We start from the raw sequence: 19,192 nt of genomic DNA, 5'->3' as shown, positions 1-19,192 counted from the left end.
GTGCGAGAGCTCAGTGCGCTTACTCGCGAAACATAGAGAGGTCTGGCCGCTTTTTGTGTCGTGCCGAGAGCAGAATCGTGAATTTAAAAAAAAAATGGGGAAGGAGGCAGACAAAGCAGAAAAACAATCTTGCCACACTTACTATGCAGTCGCATTCACTGCGCCACGGTTTCGGAAATGAATGTTTCGGCGCTCGATTTTTTTATTGTTCGCTCCTTCATTTGCGCTCACCGAAGCGAAAAACGCCAGCCTTGTTTCTCCGCTAAGGAAAGGACATTTTCTCTCCTTCTGGCTCTAGCGGAAGAAAAGGAAGCGTGTCCCATTTGATTAAACGCGCCAGATCGAAGGCTTCGCTGTGGCATTTGCATGAAGAAACCGCACCAACAGCGTGAGAAGGCACGCGATTCTCGGACGTGTTCAAAGCCTAGCTTCGCGGATTTAAAGTTGGCCCGCTTTCGGCGCTAACGTTTTTCTCCTGCGGTGCTGATGGCGCAGCATGGGCGGCGCGCGGTCAGTATACACGAGCCCGGCCGTGTGTCGTCACGCAGGGGCACTTCCCCACGGCGCACCTTGTGAGCGACAACGATGGGATGCCGAACGGGGGTGTAATTAAACTGGGATTATGGTACGTGCAAATTAATATTCAGAAAAGCTATGGGGAATTATAGCCTGCAATTACCGCCGCTAGGCACTGAGTGAGCGGTGGGGCGATATCTCCAGCAGTGCCAAGCGATTAGCCTGCCCCGGCAAGGGACGATATATGAGCTGCCTTGAACGACTGGGTCGCACGTTGTACCGGCTCTGGTGAGCCGAAAGTATTATCCTGTCCGCCGTCAGGCATTTCCGCATGAATTGTCCGACGCCACCCACTTGGCAACCCGGTTTTTTCTTAATAAATTTCAGTGTATGAAATGTCCTCCTGGATGAAATGATGTTCCGAAATATGCTCATCTTTGTAAGCGCAGCAGCCTGGGCGCGAGCGATGAGGCGTTCCTGCTCCTCGCACGGTGAGCTGGACAGCTCGCGCTACCACTGCTCAGGTGCAGGGGAACAGTGGGGGTTTGGCGCGTATAGTAGTATTCCCAGACTTGGTGGTAGGTATTCGGGACAAAACAAGAGGGGTCAGCTGTAGGGGAACAAAGTCCTTACCGGACGCGCAATTCAGGCACCCCCTCGAGCGTTGTTGGAGGTTGTATCAGCCTGATGTGGGAAGCATATTGCCACGAAGTCAAAGACGACGCAGTTGTCTTTAAGGAAAAAATGTTTATTGGAGCGAACTTGTGCTCCCCTGACAACTCTATAATAATACACGGGCGGCGAAGCAGCAGTCAGCAAAGTGACGTACGCAAGCGAGCGTCGGAGATCGAATGCCGTGGCGTCTGCTCTGCAGGCTTTTATCTTTCGGCGCAAGTGTTTCTGGAACCGTCGATTCACATTCAGAACATTGTAGATCACAGAAGATTGTTCTGGGCTAGTGACGTTAGGGCGAAACAGTCTGCTCATCCGAATGTGATAGCCCGTGCGGCATAAAAGTAAAGAATGGAAGACGCGCTTCGTTTGGAACGCAGATAACCCAGCCGGGCGTGGCGCGGCAGTAAAAACAAATAATAAATAAACAAACCCATACATGGTTCGCGGCGATATAAAGATAATACGCCGAGGTGGAGGCTCATAAATCGTTACTCCCGGGATAAAATAAAAGGCCAACCAGCGCATGCATTTGTTTTCCTGAAGTTGGCACTCACTTATTCTTTCAACCTTCGCTGACGCAAAAGCATTGGTTGCTTTCCTGAAATCATTTACCCCGCGCGCCTACAAAGATGCGCAAAGCTGGTGCGGAGTTATGTGAACATCACGAAGTAACCAAGATGTGTTGGCTTAGTGACGGTCGAAAAAGCAGACACTTGCAGTTGTTGTCCGTTGATTTTAAACTGCTGTGTGCGTGCCAGGGAGATCAGAGATTATTTGGCGCCGACGGTCTTTGTTGGGTGTGAAATATATTCTGGAACGGAGCCGCCACGGAAAAGAAATCGGTTTTAAAAAAACTCCCAAGCATTTCCCCGAGGGTGAACATGGTTAAGTGCGAATGCACGGGGTGATGCTATGAGGGGGAGTAAAGTTAAAATCCGTTGGCATTCGCCCGTGAGCGTGCGCGAGCCGACCCACGGAGGTCTGGCAGTTTATCGCTGCATATATAAGGGGGTACGCCGCGCCGAGCGCGCCGAGCCAGGTGGCTGAGAGAGGAGGCGAGCGCAAGGGGAGAGGGACAGCGGCGCACGGCAGCTGCAGCCGAGCGAGGGGGAGAGGAGAGAGTGTGACGTCACGATGGAGAGAGAGGCGCGCGGCAGCTGCTGGGGAGAGGAGGCGCGCTGTGACGTCATACCATGACGTCACGGCGCGAGGAGCGGTGCGGGGAGCGGTGCGCACCCGCGCAGCCACGGCGAGGAGGCGGAGCGAGCGCGGTCACGTGGTGAAGTGACGTCACCGCGCCGTTGCTACCGACGCTCCTCTCCGCTCCACGCCGTTGCTAGGGGGAGGAGGACTGCGGACGCCGCCGCCGCCGGCGGTGGAAGGTTTGGGGTCGCTTATAAAGTGCATTCGCACTTAAAAAGCGACGGTGAAACAGTGACGCCATAAAATCGACGCGAAGAAATCTTGTCGGGTTCGCAAAGATATATTTCGTATATAAAATAGAAATCCTGCTATACGATTATCCAGATACAAAACCGGTTAACAAGGTTCGCTAACCGATCATTCTCGTTGTCCGGCTTTCAAATTCGAATAATCGGTGAATAAAATAACCAGATAACCAGTTATGGCACAAAACCGGTTTCCCATTGCCCCGCTAATTTGCAGCGAAGTCAGCCGATAGACGGCCTATTTTTTTGTTGTTGTTGTTCCGGACATGCGGACCTATTAAGTCGACAACCTACCGTCGTCACCGTTGTTGTTCTTGTATTTGTGCGGTCAAGAAAATGCCGCCACTGAAAAGCGTAAACAAACACATCCGTGATCCGATGGGGATTCGAACCCGGGCATCCTCAGAAGCAGCCCGATGCGTTACCAATACGCTATATGGTAGCATCTCCACTCCGTGGATGATGGGGAAGGTGCGGTGTACGGCGACTCGAAATCACATCCAAGTTGCGCCCCGAGTGACATCCGATTGGCGCCCCGACAGTCATTTGGTTTGAGCCGTGACTTCCACCTGATTATTCCATAAACGAAACTGCAACTCACGGCTCAAATCGAATTTCGCTTGATTTTGGCTTGATGGTGGTGTGCGCACGGATGGACGCGGACGGACATTGGGAGGTCCTAAGGTACTCCGTACCGTTACACGCGAGGGAGTAAGCCATTGGACTCTCGGGTACTAACTCACGGTCGTAGCCCGATGGGTAAGACGACTGACACTAACTGTGTCTGGTCTACCAGACACAGGCTCGAATCCTGCCCGTGCCTGCGTGATTTTTCGCGATTGTAAATGCTAGGCGCGCGGACGCGGACGGACATTGCGCGGTACTAAGGTGCTCTGCACCTAATTGTCGTTGTTGTTGTTTCTTTCTTCGTGATTCATACCCGCTGAAGAGATTGGCCAGGAATCAGGAGGCTTGAGGGGCTAACGTGCCTGCTTCACAAAATTCACAATACTCTGAAATGAAAACGCAAAAGTTGTAAAATTGTGCGCTCCTCGTGCTGCAAAACGTAGAAGCGAAAACGAAGAAAGAGATTAAAACATGATGTAGCAGAAAAGAAGCATGTAGAAGTAATTCGCACCAAAAGAAAACAAAATCGCGAACTTGCCCTAAGTCGCGCAAGGCTCGAACCACAGTAAATCTGGAGGATTTCTTTCTATGCAAGCACTGAAGGATACACCACAACGCATTAAATTACATTAAAGTTTACATTAAAAGACGAGAACATGCTATATAAAATTCAACGCAAAAATTAAATAAGAAATAAAAGATAGAACTGCATTTGTAACTCAATGGCTACTGCAGGAGGTGAAAAGTTAATAATTTACAAAAGATCGGTAATTTGCTATTTCGATAGTTTCGTACTGTAACTTTGTTCTTTTCCTTCTACGGCACCTGCTACGTAACATCTTCTCACCCCTCTCGCTCATACCGCTCATGCTGCGTAGCTCCCTTTTCACTCCTCAAATAATGAATGCAATGGAATTTGCTCAATTCGTAATGATGATGATGAATAAACTTTGAGTCGAGGTGCTGATGTTAGGGCACCCGTCCGGTGGGAGGATTTCTTAGTCTGGGATGCCTTGGGCTATGCTGGCCATCTATGCCCTCTCCACCAATCGTCGCTTGTGTCAGAGGTCGGAGCTGGTCAGCAGTTCCACCTACTGCTCTTAGCTAGGGTTGGGGTTTAGGCGGTAAGGGTAGGGGATTGCTGGCACTCCCTTACCATGTGGTACAGGGTGCCTGGTTGGGGGCAGGATTTGCATGTGGCAGGGTATAGGTAGGATACATGACATGTAGCAGGATGTTATGTGGGTAGGAGTTAGGCTGTAGTCGCCGGAAGGTAGTAGCTTCATCAAAATTTGAATTGAATTCAATTCAATTTAAAAAAGTTTTGATCTTGACCTGTCCACATTGGAACTCGGGCCGGCTGACGGCCACATGATATCGCGGTACGCGCGTTCAACCGGTTCGGCCGCGGCTGAAACTTAGCCCGGACGGACACCACGCTGAAAAGCTCGCTTTCGCGATTGGTTGGCACCTGGCAAGCTTTCCCTATACAGCACCAGGTTGTGGGTTGAACTACGGTTACAAAGTGGGGTCGACGAATACGCCGCGGCCGAAATAAGGCAAATTTTAAACCACGCGATTGCGATTATGGATATAGCAATAGAATACGTTCGCGGTGTTGCCGGAAAACTGACCGCACGTCTGCAGTCTTTTACGTGGACTTGGTGAAAATGCTTTGGAAGCGCAATCTTTCTTACTCGTTGCAAATGCACTGTGATTTTTCGGGCGTTCGTCTCGTGCACCAGACACACAACTTGGCTTTCAAAATGGCGAAATAGTGGCTTTATATACACTCAGGCTTTTCAGCGAGGCATTCTTAAGACTAGTTTAACAAAGGATATTTCGAGGACATTCAGTTTACCGTAGTTCAGCTTTTGCTCAACTAATGATCGTTCGTCCCATAAAACGAATCTAGTGTAATGCATGCAGTCCAGTACGAATGTGTTGATTTTATGAAAAATATACAGAGATGCTTGAAAGTAGCTTTGTTTCTTTTGCCGTGGACTGCGCTCCTGAAGGGTAATAAGTAGTGCAAAAATTAACCACTTAAATTGCCTGTCTAGCGGACAGAAGTATTGTGCCCAAAGAGGATAGTCTAAATAGACACGCTCAGATGGTAAATGGGCTGTCAACGCACACTCTCCGGATTCCATCTGTGCCCACAGAAGAAAATAAGTACGAAAGATTTGGTCGTTAATACTCGTTATTTACGAAAGTGTCGGTTCTAAATCAATAGGAGCACGGTAACGCGCTCTTCACAAACTTTCGCGCAAACGTCAGCCACTGCAGAGAAGTTGCGAAGTAATCAGCACTCATTAAAAGTCCCGAATAAGTGCCGTCGCTTCATTTTTAGTAGCTTTCGTAATTTTTTTCTGTGCATCCTCCTACCTAAATGCGCATTCAAAAAAATCGGGGGCTGATTTTGAGGGCCAGAAAACGCACAGAGGACGCCCACAGCACTGCGATCCGCCTTCGCGTGAGACTCATGTTTCTGCGCTTTTTGTGTCGCTCGCAGTGGATCTCCACCGCGGGTTCTCGTCGAGGAGGACCCGTCGTGCGAAAGCACCGAGCGCTCTCAGGAATTCTTCGCACAAATGGATTACGTGCGCCCGGAATTTTTGAAGAGGCTCTTTCCACGACCGTGTATGCACTCGGCTTTTCCCAGCCGCCCAGCGAGCGCAAGTCAGTCCGATATAGCGGGGACTCGTCGCGGTTCTGGCGTTTGGCACCACCCTTCCAGCGACGAGATGCCTGCTCTGAAGTGGAGGCACGCGCTTGGCCAGCCGCGCATTTAATGCCGTCGGAGGGACGCTATGTGGGCGCACTTATACGTTCACGCCGAAACACAGGGGAGGGGGGGGGGATGCACAGCGAATGTGATGCGCATTTCAGGCTTTTCTAAAACAAAATATTAATAGCTAACAACGCAGCCGGCCGATGTAAATCGAAACGTCTAGTCAAACATCGAGGGTAAATAAAATTAAAAGGAGATTCCCTAACGTCCACTGCAACGAACCGCATGTATGTAACGCGGGAGCCAAAACGGCTACAGCAGCGGTACGTACGCACACACACCGGTCCGGCAGAGTGCCATCGAGGATGACTATAATACTGGAATGGAATGCCGGTATCTCCCGAGACCTTCTTAAGTATTTTAGAGGTTTGCCTGTTCAGGCGATCAGGCGTGGCACTTTCTTAGGGGCAATGCACCTTTGTCTAATCCGCGTCAGCAGTCCCGTATGGGTATCGGGGCCTGAAGTCAACTGAGTGCTCCAGGATTAGATGGGCTACATGGAATGGATACGAGATGACAAAGGCGGGCCAGGAGGTTCTTTTCAGAGGGAACAAGGGCCTAAAGAATGCTACTTACTCGAGTGGGTAACGTAAGAGGGTGCCAATAAATCTAGGTTCATTATCAGCTTGGGGCTGATATACAGGCGTTTTTCTCAAAAAGACAAACTGATTGGAAAAAGAAGCTTTATGGAAAATAAACTGGGTTTTCAATTTATGCAGAGTTGCTTGTATTCAGTGAGTCACAATGGCTACAGAGGGCGTTGCTCACTGCACAACATGGCGGGAAATATTTGTTCATTACGACTACCTGTACGTTTGTTGGCATGATCCCTATAATTGTGTAAAATTTGACCACGTAGAGGGACGAATACAAGAGAGGACACAGACGAGCGCAGTGTCACAACTAAATATTTATTGAAGAGTCATAGCACAAAAATGTGGTCACAGGGTGCTGTAGTCCGTGGTCAGTGGGCATGCAGTCAGCGGGCGCTGTATGAACAAGAGAGGCTCCGGCAATATTAGCGGTCGCTGGGTGATAATTGGCCCACCAATATGTCGAAACACCACCGAGAATGCTTGCGCGAACCCGTGTTTGCCGGCAGGATTATTTAGGCAAGGGACAAAAGGCAGTTGAATGGGGTAACGATAGAAGCCTTCCACGTAAGGAGACTAGGAGGCGGATGCCTGAAACAGGCGTCGGTTGTGCTCATCCGGAAGCAGTACGCCTATCTGTGCAGCATGTGCAGTTTAAAGAGCCTCCCCATGATGACAGGAGGGTTTTTAATACGAGGGCCCTTTTTATTATCTTTGGTTTTTGAGGGCTTTTTGTTTTAAGGTTACGTGCACCATCACGTGCAGCGCCATGTGACCACATTTATATATTCTGACATTTCAATAAAAAAATTTGCTTTGAGATTGCGCTGGTGTTGGTCATCTCTTATATTCGTTCATTTTACTTTATGAACCATTTCAACTCGCTCAGCTGTGTCTGAGTCTAACCATCGCAATCCTTCTACCATCTGGCCAGTGGCTCCAAAGTTCATGTTGCCACGCCAGGTCAATGCTATTTAAAATCGTGTCTCTGCGTTTTTATGAGGGGTGTTTGAACAAGGTCGTGCTTCAACTATGGAGAAGCAGTAGCCGCACACTGTCGGCATCGTATTTGTACTACCGGCATCACGTTCAGCTTTCGTATTCAAAGAGCTCCACCTTCAGGCCATAGACAGAGTCTCAGGGATATAATTTTTCGCTCTTGTAAGTTTGGAGGTTGAAAGACAGCACATTTGAATGTGCACATGAAAACCCGTGCAGTCGTGAATAAATGAAACGCGATCACGAAAATATGAACGAGAACACAAAAATAGCGCAATTTTTTCCATGCAAGCGAAACGTATGCGTGGCTCAATTACAGTAACAAAGTTGGGAAATGTGGCTTTCCAAATGTACCAATAGCGCGCCGTTATTAGGCCTACACGAGCAGCTTTTTTGTTTTTTTAATTTTGCGTGCTCTGGTTCATATTTTCGTGTTCGCACTTCATATGTCTATGACTGTACGCAATGTCAAATGCAGAGTGTTACACACGTATGCTACCGTTGGAGACCTACAATGACTGAGGACTCTGCTTAACGAAATTATTCAATGCGCATTCTGAGTTTAAATATTAGGTTTAAGCCATATTAGGGTCCGTATTCTTAATCACTGAGGCCAATGAAGTATTGGTTTCATGTACCCAAGATAAACGATGTCTCGTCTAATCACAAACGTTGAGACCTGATAGGCCAATAGACTGTTTTTCCCATTTTGTCAAAAGGGGGAATTCGCATCGTTAATTTGATTTTGATTGCTTTTGGGGTTTAACGCGCCGAAGCTGGGCTATCACGCGCGCCGTAATGGCGGACTGCGGATTAATTTTGGCCACCTGGAGACCTTTAACGTGCCCCGAAATCTCGACACGCGGGCGTTTTCGCTTTTCGTCTTCATCCGAAAAGCGGCCACCACGGCCGAGATTGAACCGCGTCCTTGGGCTCAGCAGCACACCTTAGCCCTTGCGCCACGGTGGTGGGTGCCCATGTTAGTCACGGGAACTTTTAGATGGGTTCCGCACCTAGATAGCCATGGACAATAAACAGCCTACTTCGCAATCGTACTAAAAGAATGTATTCTTTATGAAAAAATTAAATTGGAGCCATTTAGCCGTTCTGTTATCGCCAGCTTTAAAAGAATTTCGCTTACTCTGACCACCCGTCGCTAGGATGCGCGGCATGTACTGAAAGCCACGCGCTCCGTTGTTCATGTTTCAATTTATGACGATAGTAGATACCTCATAAAAAAATACAAGGGCAGTAGTAATCATTGGACACGAAGAAATCTACACATTTTGATATAACACACACAAACACACACAAGCACCCACTCATACACACACAAATAATGCCTAGCAGTGAGGCATATCTGACTCAATTAAGACGAAGCAATAAAAAAAGTGAAAAATGAAAAGAAAAAAAAGAAAAAAATAACTTCGGTCGTGTTTCATGCGAAAGCCACAGAATGGAAGTCTATCAAGATCATGAAGATATGGGCAAAAAACAAATAAATAATGAGTAAAGTGGTCAGTTACGCCAATACAAACTAACAGATGTGCTGGCGAAATAGAGATGGACAATCGTTGAATATATCCTGGTAATCAGAGTACCAATTGTAGGTGCATTGCGTTGTAGGTGCATTGCAAGTCACGCTTAAATCTGGGATTGTAAAAGGCATCATGTCTTCTGGCCAATCTTTGCGGCACGTGAAGAGGAGCATGTAGCAGCAGCTTACCACAAGACACTGTGCCGTGAATAATTCTAAAGAGGTAGGGAAGATGAGCTTTATTCCGCCTGGAGGTTAAACATGATAGTCTCAAGGGATAAGATGATCCACTGGTATGATTACTACTATCGGCGAAGCGATGGTTAAAGATATATTTAAACTTATTTTGGATCCATTCGATAAGCATGCGGTTTGTTTATCACATGCTGTTCCAGAGTACAGATGTATATTCAATCTGAGGACGACATATAGTTGAGTACCTAGTTATTTAAGTACTCGAAGCGTACGGCTTAAGCTCTGGGGCGATGCTGAATCGAACCTGGGACCGATGAGTAAAGCTTAAGCCGACGCCTTCACTTTGACTTTGGAAACAATCAAAAAGCTAGAGGCCGAGCACGCCACGTTGTTGGCTAATCTGAAACGAGTGAGTGGGAGCAAGAAACTGCTAAGAATCAGATCAAACTACTGCACGCTCAAGTCGCTGCCCTCGAGGCAACCATTGCATTGCGGCGTAGCGCAGAAAGTCCCTCTGACAACACCCTGCTGAAAGTTTCGCACCAGATGACAGACATCTCGCCCCGTTAAGGCGATGCTGAAAAGAGGCAGCGACGATCGAGCCTTATCTTCTTACGGATAGAAGATAACGAGGAAGAAGAATGGGCCGCAGCGGAGGAGAGAGAGAGAGAGAGAGAGAGAATGCTCTTTAATGCGAACTGGTGAGGTCAGCCCTGCTAGGGACAAGGCTTGCTACACCAGATGGGGGGTGACTACGTTGATGAGTGGTGCATATCAGACATCAGGGTTACAGTAGGAAGAAGACAAACATGAAGCGTTAAAAAAAATGAAAAAAAAGGACAAGAAAAACAAGAGATTGCTGCCAACAGAGTCCGGACAAAAAAAATACAATTGAAAAGAAAATCGTTAATGGAAACGCTCAAACAAAATGAAAAGTAAACGACGGGAGAAGGTAATAGCGTTTTGGTCAGAAAAACTGGAATTAACAACAACTAGTAAAGCGGAGGAGAAGGTAATAGCGTTTTGCTCAGAAAAACTGGAATTAACAACAACTAGTTCACAATTCGAGCGTGTACACAGGCTTGGCAAATTCACGGAGGGAAAAACAGTGACCTATCATGGCTAAACTAGCATTCTATAAGCATAAACAGCAGATCTTGTCTTCAGCACGAAAACTGCAAGGAACAACGTATTCAATTGGCGAAGATTTTCCCTGGCAACATGACAGGCAACACGTAAGTTAGTGAGCTTTGCAAAAGCTCAGAACAAGCCATTCAAAGTTTCAGTTAGTTGACCGCCTGCACATTAACAAGCAGACTTACATCTATGATGTCAACATTGATGCTATGGTGTTAGCTAGCCGATAGCTGCAGTATAACACGTGCATGCAAGAACACAATACGACTGCGTCAATTCCAGCCATTCCCAAATTATTGCTATCGTCTACTAAGATCCGCAGCCTAATGCCAAAACGGAATTTGGGATGTTCCTTCCTATATGACTGCGACTCCGATATTCTCGCCCTCACCTAGACCTGGTCATATCATGACATAACCGATAACGAAGTTCTCCCTAACCGTAGCAATTTCAACATATACCGAAATGACCGTACAAATAAGCGGGGCGGACGCGTTCTTCTCGCAGTTAAAACAACTTTGCAACCGTATTCCATCAAAGTACCCTATAACATATAAATTATCTCGGTAGCATGCATATCTAAGTCCGCCACACTGCTCATCGGAAATTGTTCCCGGCCTTCTGACTGTTGCCATTTATTTTTGGAAGAACTGCGCAGTAGCATCACTGAGGCCATCCAATTATGCCGCACGGATTCTATCTAAATCTGGCGATTTCAATTTTCCCACGATCGAATGGAACCAAATGTCTTCCCCTTGCCACGTGTCTACGGGATTCATCAACCTAGCCTTATCCCAAATGATGAATCAGCCCACTCGCGGTTCTAACGTCATCGACCTAATTCTCACCACCGCTCCAGAAACAGTTGCTACCGTACTACACTAGATGGATTCAGCGATCGTAGCCTTCTTCAGTTGCCCGCCGTGGTGGCTCAGTGGCTAAGGCGTTGCGCTGCTGAGCACGAGGTCGCGGGTTCGATTCCCGGCCGCGGCGGCCGCTTTTCTGATGGAGGCGAAAAGCAAAAACGCCCGTGTGTACGAGATTTCGGCGCACGATAAAGATCCCCAGGTGGTCAAAATTAATCCGGAGCCCTCCACTACGGCGGGCCTCATCGCCTGCGTTGCGTCGGCGCGTTAAACCCTACAATCAAATCAATCAGACTTCTTCAGTTAACCCTTGACATTCGGCTACCGTTCACTGGCATTAAAAAGGGACTACAGCTAACTACAGCTAAAAGCTAACTACAGCAAAATCAATGCCGAACTAGAAACCTTCTACAATGACATATTCGAGCTATCCTTGTGCAGTCATGACATCAATAATAACTGGGCGCTCTACAAAGGCAATTTATGTGCCTTCGCAAATCGGCACATTCCGCTTGTTTCTGTCGAACACGATAAAACTATCACCCGGTTTACTAAATCCATCGTACAGCTCAGAAACAAAAAGAAAGGTCTATACCGTACAGTAAAACGACTTGGTACGCCATCGGCATGACAGGCGTGCAAAGATTTTATGAAAACCTAGTATTCCGCAATTTAATCCGCTGAACATAAACCTTCCTCTGATGATTTGCCTTCCCTTCTCAAATTAAATTCGAGGACGTTTTGGAAACTAATATCCCCGGAACATGATTTACAACAGATTTATTTGCTAGATGATCACCAAGCTCGAGCTCATTGCACCTCAGCATTTAACATTCTTCTCATCGGTTTTCACCCGGCAAGACCCTTCTGACGTTCGGTACGTTCCCAATCTCGACATAGAATACATGAAACTTATCGAAATAACCACCTAGGGTATTGCACTTCTCGTCAATATTCTTCCACGTTCCAATTTTCCACATCATCTGGTGTAGATGATATCAATTCCAAAGTTCTGAAAAACACCCATTCCGTTTCTGTTAGTATCCTATGTCACCTTTTCCGACAATCTTTAGCCACAGGTAAGCTCTCCGTTGATTGGTAGATTGGTTGGTAAATATAGTCCCGTGTTTATAGCGACGATAGACATTCACCCGAAAGTTATCGCCCAATCTCTCTAACGTGCATCTGCTGCAGACTTCTCGAACACATAATCGCTTCTCATGTTTTGGGGCACTTGGAAACTAACCACTTTTTTTTAACGACCAACGTATATTTAGGAAAGGTTTTTCTTGCGAAACACAGCAGCTTGAATTCACGTCAGGACTTATCGCAGCATAAAGAATAACCTTCAGACTGGCTCCGTTTTTCTTGATGTTTCAAAGGATTTTGATCGCGTACCCCGCTGCCGTCTGATTTCTATATTATCTGCACTTCGATTAGACTCGCTCACTTTATCTTGGCTTCGAAACGTACTTTCGCTCCGCCAGCAGTTGACAAACAATTTCCAATCTCCCCTTTCCCACGTAACCTCAGGTGTACCACAGCGGTGCATCTTCGGTCCCCGGTTAATCTTAATTTATATTAACGATTTGCCGATAAACACCTCATCTCGCATGGGCATTTTCGCCGATGATTGCATTATATGCCACTCAGTAACCAGTAGCGGCGACCACTTAACACTGCAAAATGACCTCAACTGGATGAATGACTGGTGTAAAAAACGGCTGATGTCGCTAAACAAGCAAAAATGAAAAATTGTGTCTTTCACACGCGAGAAAAACATTTCTAGCTACCAGCACAGCATTTACAATGACCTTTTTGTCGCAGGTATCATCATACAAGTATCCTGGTATTTTTTTCCCACCAAATCTTTCCTGGCCACACCATTTCGCCACCATAGTGCAAAAGCTGCAAATTCATTGGGATACATGCGCCGTAACTTGCATGGGTGTCCCACCCATGTTCGTCAGCTAGCTTATCAGACCTTCGTTCACCCACAACTTGAATTCGGCGCATCCATGTGGTCGCCTTACAAAAATTAGCTTATCAACATGCTTGATGCAATTCAAAATAAGGCTGCCCGATTTATTTCCCCAAATGATGACTACCATAGAAGCATAACGCAAACTAAACGCTGTCTTTATGTTCAACCACTGAGTACTCGGCGGAACATTTTTCTTCTATGCCTCTTACATTTGTATTCTTACAGCGATTACCCATTCCCACTTCAACTCGATATACCTTCCGTCGCATCCCACAGGCTGCATAATAACTTACGTTTCATGCGATTATATAGGTCAACCGACGCCTTCAACTCATCGGCTCCTCCCTGCGTCATCCGTTTGGTGAATGATCTACCGAATGACATCGCATCTCAATCATACCCCGAAAAATTCCGACAACTTCTATACCTTTTCTTTTCTTCATAAAAAATCAACACCGGTTTTTCGGTATATTTTCGGCTACCATCTGTATCGCTTCAATGTGTTTAAAATCATTCGTCTTTATTCTATTTTCTCCCGCTTCCAGGTTAAGGTCATGCGTCGTTTGGTAGCAGAACACGCCGTTTCTTTTTTACAGTCGCATTTTTGTATTTAATAATGTCCTTATACGCACGAGATAACGTTCTGTGTTTTCAGCTTTTTTATCGGCATTTATATCTTATGTTTTCATAACTATAACAATTAGCTTTGTAAGCTCTTCTCCGGATAGATTTCGGCTATCTGTGTTCAAGTGGTTTTCTTCTGAGTAGTATTCCGCATATCCGTACTTCTTCCGATCTGAAATGTTCCCACGTGCAACTACAGGTTTTCCCGCTGAATTCAATCTAATCGCCATACAATTTAATCCTGAGACCAGCCAATTTTAATCCAAGTGCCATCTAATTTAATCCAAACGCCACCTAATTTAATCGAGGTGCTAGTGACAATCAATTTAATTCGGTCGCCAACCAAATTATTCCAGTGTCAGAAGGTTGTTCAGGAGTGTTCTGTGCGAAATTAGGTGCAGCTTTGCGGACTTTGTTGCGCGTAGTGTGGTAAAAACGTGATTTTTCTCTACACATTATGTCCAAAATATCTTATGCGCACAGCTTAACATTTACTAACACACGCAGACCAGGAGAGCGGTCTTGTTTAACTGCTGATGCCGTCTGCTGATCGTCTGCAAGATCGTGAGGAATGTCATCTGCTCGCGCATTGTTACACGAGCAGACGATACTTCTGACGCGAGAAGGCGATAGTTCTGACACGAGCAGACGATATTACAATTTGGAACAGTTCGCTGTAACATGGCAGAAAAGCATTCATTGATGTAAAATAAGAATGCAAAGGACATTTAAGTGACGTGTTTTTATCATAGGAAATTCTGAAGGCATTGTTACGCTAGGAGCAGATGATACTTCTGACGTGAGTTATCGACGGTGCCCTAGCTCACAGCACGCGGCACCAGCGGATCAAAAAAGACCGCTCTCTTGGTCTGCTCGAGTTAGTAAATGTCCATTAAGCCGTGCACATCCGATGTTTTGCACATAATGAATCAAAAAACATTACGTTTTCGCCACACCACGCGCAACCAAGTCCCCCATTTCGCACAAAACACCCCCGAACAACCTCCTGACAGCTGGATTAATTTGGTTGGCGCCCGCAATAAACTGGTTGGCAGTTGGATTAAATTCGCTGGCACCTGGATTAAATTAAATGGTGTTTGGATTAAATTAGATGGCACTTGTATTTAATTGAGTGGCGCCTGGATTAAATTAGATGGCCATTGGATTAAACTGAGCGGGAAAACCTGTAGAAGTGACCTTTTCGTGCATTATTTTATTTCGATCTTTACTGACATATACCGTGTTATTTGTTGCTCTGTTTTTTTTTTGTTCATTCGAAATTTCAAGTTATCTTACAAATATGTTGCGAAACGTGCCCTAGAAGTGACGTTCTTTGTGCTTTATCTTCTTTTACTTTTTTTCTGACATATAACGTGTTATTTGTTGCTCCGTTTTTGTTCATTCTAAATTTTGTGTATCTTACAATTCTGTCGCAACACCTACCCTTTGTAACCCCTTTACTCAATGCCCTGTAATAGAGCCTGTAAAGTATTTTTAAATAAATATATAGAGCTTGAGAAGAGAATTAGGCTCCTTGAACGCCTTGGATATGCGACACACGACACCAAGCGATCGCAGAGCTCTACGAGAGCTCTACCTGGATATGAGGGCAGAAGCTCAGATTACTGGCGATATTGACGCCAAGGTCATCAAATTCAAGCGCAAGTGGTAATAATTCACCGTTGATGTTATAGGTGAACAAGATATCAGCTTTTCTAATGTATGCCATTACCTTAGTTTTAGATGTGTTTATGAGGAGTTTGTTGCGTGAGCATTAATGAGAAAACGACGAGAGCGGAACAGCTGGCAGTGTTCGAAACAGATTATATTTTTTGATACCATAGGCATATCAAAGGAAATTAAAATCTTTACATACTGGCGAGACATCATTTATAAAGATTGAAAAGAGAAGTGGCCCGAGAACTGAGCCCTGAGGTGCACCGCTGGTAACCTCATACGAAAGAGAAGATTGCCCTTTTACACGCAGGAAACATGGGCTATCGCATAAATATTTTCATATAAGGGATATGAGGGGTGGATGTATATTAATATGAGAGATTTTTGAATAAGAGCTCGCGACAGACGAAATCAAAAGCCTTGCTCAAATCAAAGTAGGCGACATAAAGATGGCCTCTCCACTGCACAGCTTCCGAAGCATGCAGCATAAAGTAGACCAGATCGGTAGTGGTCGATCGCCCCACGAAAACGCCATGCTCTTCAGGTATTAATATGGTTTTTATACTGAATGTGAGTAATTTATGCAGTACGAACTCAAACAGTTTAGAAGCAGCCCATAGAGTAGCTATCGGTCGGTAGTTCGTGTGATCCAATTTAGACCTTGACAGGCACAACGATTGCAGTGTTCCAACGAGCGGGGAACATGCTGGTCTTGGGAGGTTTGAAATATACACGTCAAAGCCGGAACAAGGATATCCACCGAGCGCTTTGAGTGCTGCAGAAGGAATATTTGTGAAAGCCGCACGAAAATGACAATTTTAATTGTTTAGAGCTTTCGAAACAAGACATTCGGAGACCAACACTTCTGAGCATTTATCGCAACCTAGATACAGTTGAGGGGGGCAAGTCGAACTTTTACCCTCGTCCACCGAAAAGGTTATTGCTTCCAGGGGAATTTTTAGAGGTTTGTGGATTGACGTGTCCCCAGAAAGCTTTGGCATTGCGCATTGCATCAGCTTCAGCCACGGCAGTGTAACTGGGACCTATCGCGGTAAAACAGATATTTACATAGAGATCTGAGTTGATAAAACTCATTCTGCCACCTTCCTTGCCGCGTTCTCTTAGCTTGCTTGTGAGCTCGAGTTTTAATCCCCAAAGCTCGTTTCAGTTCAGCAGAAAACCAACGCTAAAAAGTGCCTTTGTTTTCGATTTTTTAGGAATAAAGCTACTCAAGCCGTAGTGAAGAACTTCAGGGAAAAAATCGGTCTGCTCGTCAACGTCATTGAGGTTAGCTATTGGCGGCCAGTCAGTGTTATTGAGAAAGTAAAATGAACCAATGTATCCCCCCATGAGCAAACTCGTAACTACTGCTGCCTGGTGTGCAAACAGGTGGACTGTGATGAAGAAGAGAGAGGTTATGTAAAGAAATTTCTATTGGAGGACGAAACTTTATCAGGTTTTACACGATTTGTATTACTGCGCGAGACTTCAACAGATTCCAAGCTAGCCAGACACAAGTCTAAAACGTTCCCACATGAACTCCCCATAAAGTTGCACTGCTGCAAAGAGGTAAAACGAATGAAATCTAGTAGAAAGTCACACTTCTGGGATATTGGCTGAAACGCCTTATGATGATGATAATAATAACAATCTTATTATTATTATTATCGTATTAATATTCCTGGGGCACGGTTCGTATCGTTTAGCCATGTAGTCTTCGTTTTTACTGCGAATCCCTATACCTCTACACAGGGAAGGAAATTTTCGTGTCCGCGCCAGCAGAAAACTCCCAGGCAACATACTACTGGCTACACAAGCAGACATCCCAGGTTACTACTGGCTACTGGCTACACCGCTGGCTACACAAACAGGCTACTGGCACCGCCCGGGATTGAACCTAGGAGCGAGAGTCTGCCGTCTCCGTCTTGCCGACTAAGCTATGGCCGCAGGTGGAGAGTGAAGAGGGCGACGGTGGTTGGGATTCAGCGTTTGGGGAAGACAAGGGGGCACTTTGGCGGGGACGCATCAAACAAGAATGAAGGAAAAGCGGTGAGAGAGATGACGCCAAAGACGCGCATGTTTCCCTCATCCTCACCATTCGAAAGACGTTAAATGTGGCCGCCAGGAACGCCGCGTTCCAAACTGCGCAGTAAGGCGCCGGCACGTGCGACATCAAAGCAAGGAAGAAAAGAACAAAACTCCCGCTCGCGCTGTTCAGGCAGGTGGCACGCGGGCACTGCGAAGGCGGGAAATTTGAATTGCACTCTCTAAACCTCCGTTGAATTCATCAAGAGAAGAATGAGACAGGGAGGCGAAGAGGGTGATGGGTAGTAGCAGTGAGCGGCTGCCATGTGTGTGAATTCAATTGACGCCGCATGGGTAATCGCTCTGGGTGTCATTTACACCTTCCAAGTCCAACTACCTTCATAGCGTAGATTGGAGCCAATTTTTCTGTATCTTGTTAAACAAGCCGCGCGTGGTAAACGAACGAGTGATCCCAGATGCAGTAAATAAAAGGCAAGCGATGCCCATTATAAAAATGGCCGCGTATCTGCTCCTTTCGTTGCAAATGTCGACAAAAGACGATAGTCCTTATCGACTTTTGTCAAGTAAAAACCTCCCTTCGCTTTCCCGCTCACCACTCATGTTGTTACTCTTGCGTCGCGCTCCTCCCAAGCTAAAGATGCCAAAGGTTTGCTTAAAGGGGTCCTGAAATACCTTCCGCCGATGCATGCATGTACATGTAACCAAATAAAGCTATGTATTAGCAATCTCCTCCCGCAAGAATTTTGTTAAAGCGATGAGTATTAGCTGAGAAATCGTAAATCAAAAACCGCGCATTGTCGTCGCGCCGCGTTTCCTCCTCCTTTCAACTTATTATTCGCTGTTGACGGCGCGTCAGCCTTCCCTCCCATGATGCTGCGCTCCTCAGCGGTGATGTACTTCCGCTATTGCGCTCCTTAGACTGCCGTCTGCTACGGGCAAGCTTTGTTGACACCATAAATCCCGCACTCCGATCAAGGCTGCAAAAGCGAACGAAAAATCTGGCCGCATGTGTGCGGCGGCCTGGCCTTGCCCTTTCGCGGTGTACGTTGCCGCAGTTGCTATCGGCGGCACGTGACTTTTTATCGGCGGCGAACTCGCAGCCGCACGGGGAGAAACGTGCGCTCGTTCCCTTTGATGCACCGCTCACTGTTTATCCAAAAAGCGCCGTATTAGATGTGGCCCCGCTGGTGCAGGGTCTTATTTTACAGCGGTGGTAATTCCTGCCGGCGGCATGTGAAAAAGACATTTTAAACCGATACAGAACCCGTGCACAATACGCTTCAATTATGTGACCAGTTCAGCTTGGGGCGACGCATGGTGGAGAGCAGCGACGTTGGCAAAACATGCTCCGCCGTGGCTCTGAGCTTTCTAGCGCTGGAGCGAGCTCCATTTCTTTGACAACCTCAAACATCGGTTGCATTGGCAACAAGGCACAAACCGCCCCAGAAGTAAGTTACGGTTGCGTGATCCAGGT

Source organism: Haemaphysalis longicornis, unplaced genomic scaffold, assembly GCF_048455015.1.
Source record: "Haemaphysalis longicornis isolate Haplotype H1 unplaced genomic scaffold, Haemaphysalis longicornis Haplotype H1 scaffold_1, whole genome shotgun sequence".
In the NCBI taxonomy this organism is placed as follows: domain Eukaryota; kingdom Metazoa; phylum Arthropoda; class Arachnida; order Ixodida; family Ixodidae; genus Haemaphysalis; species Haemaphysalis longicornis.
This window is presented reverse-complemented; position numbering follows the sequence as displayed.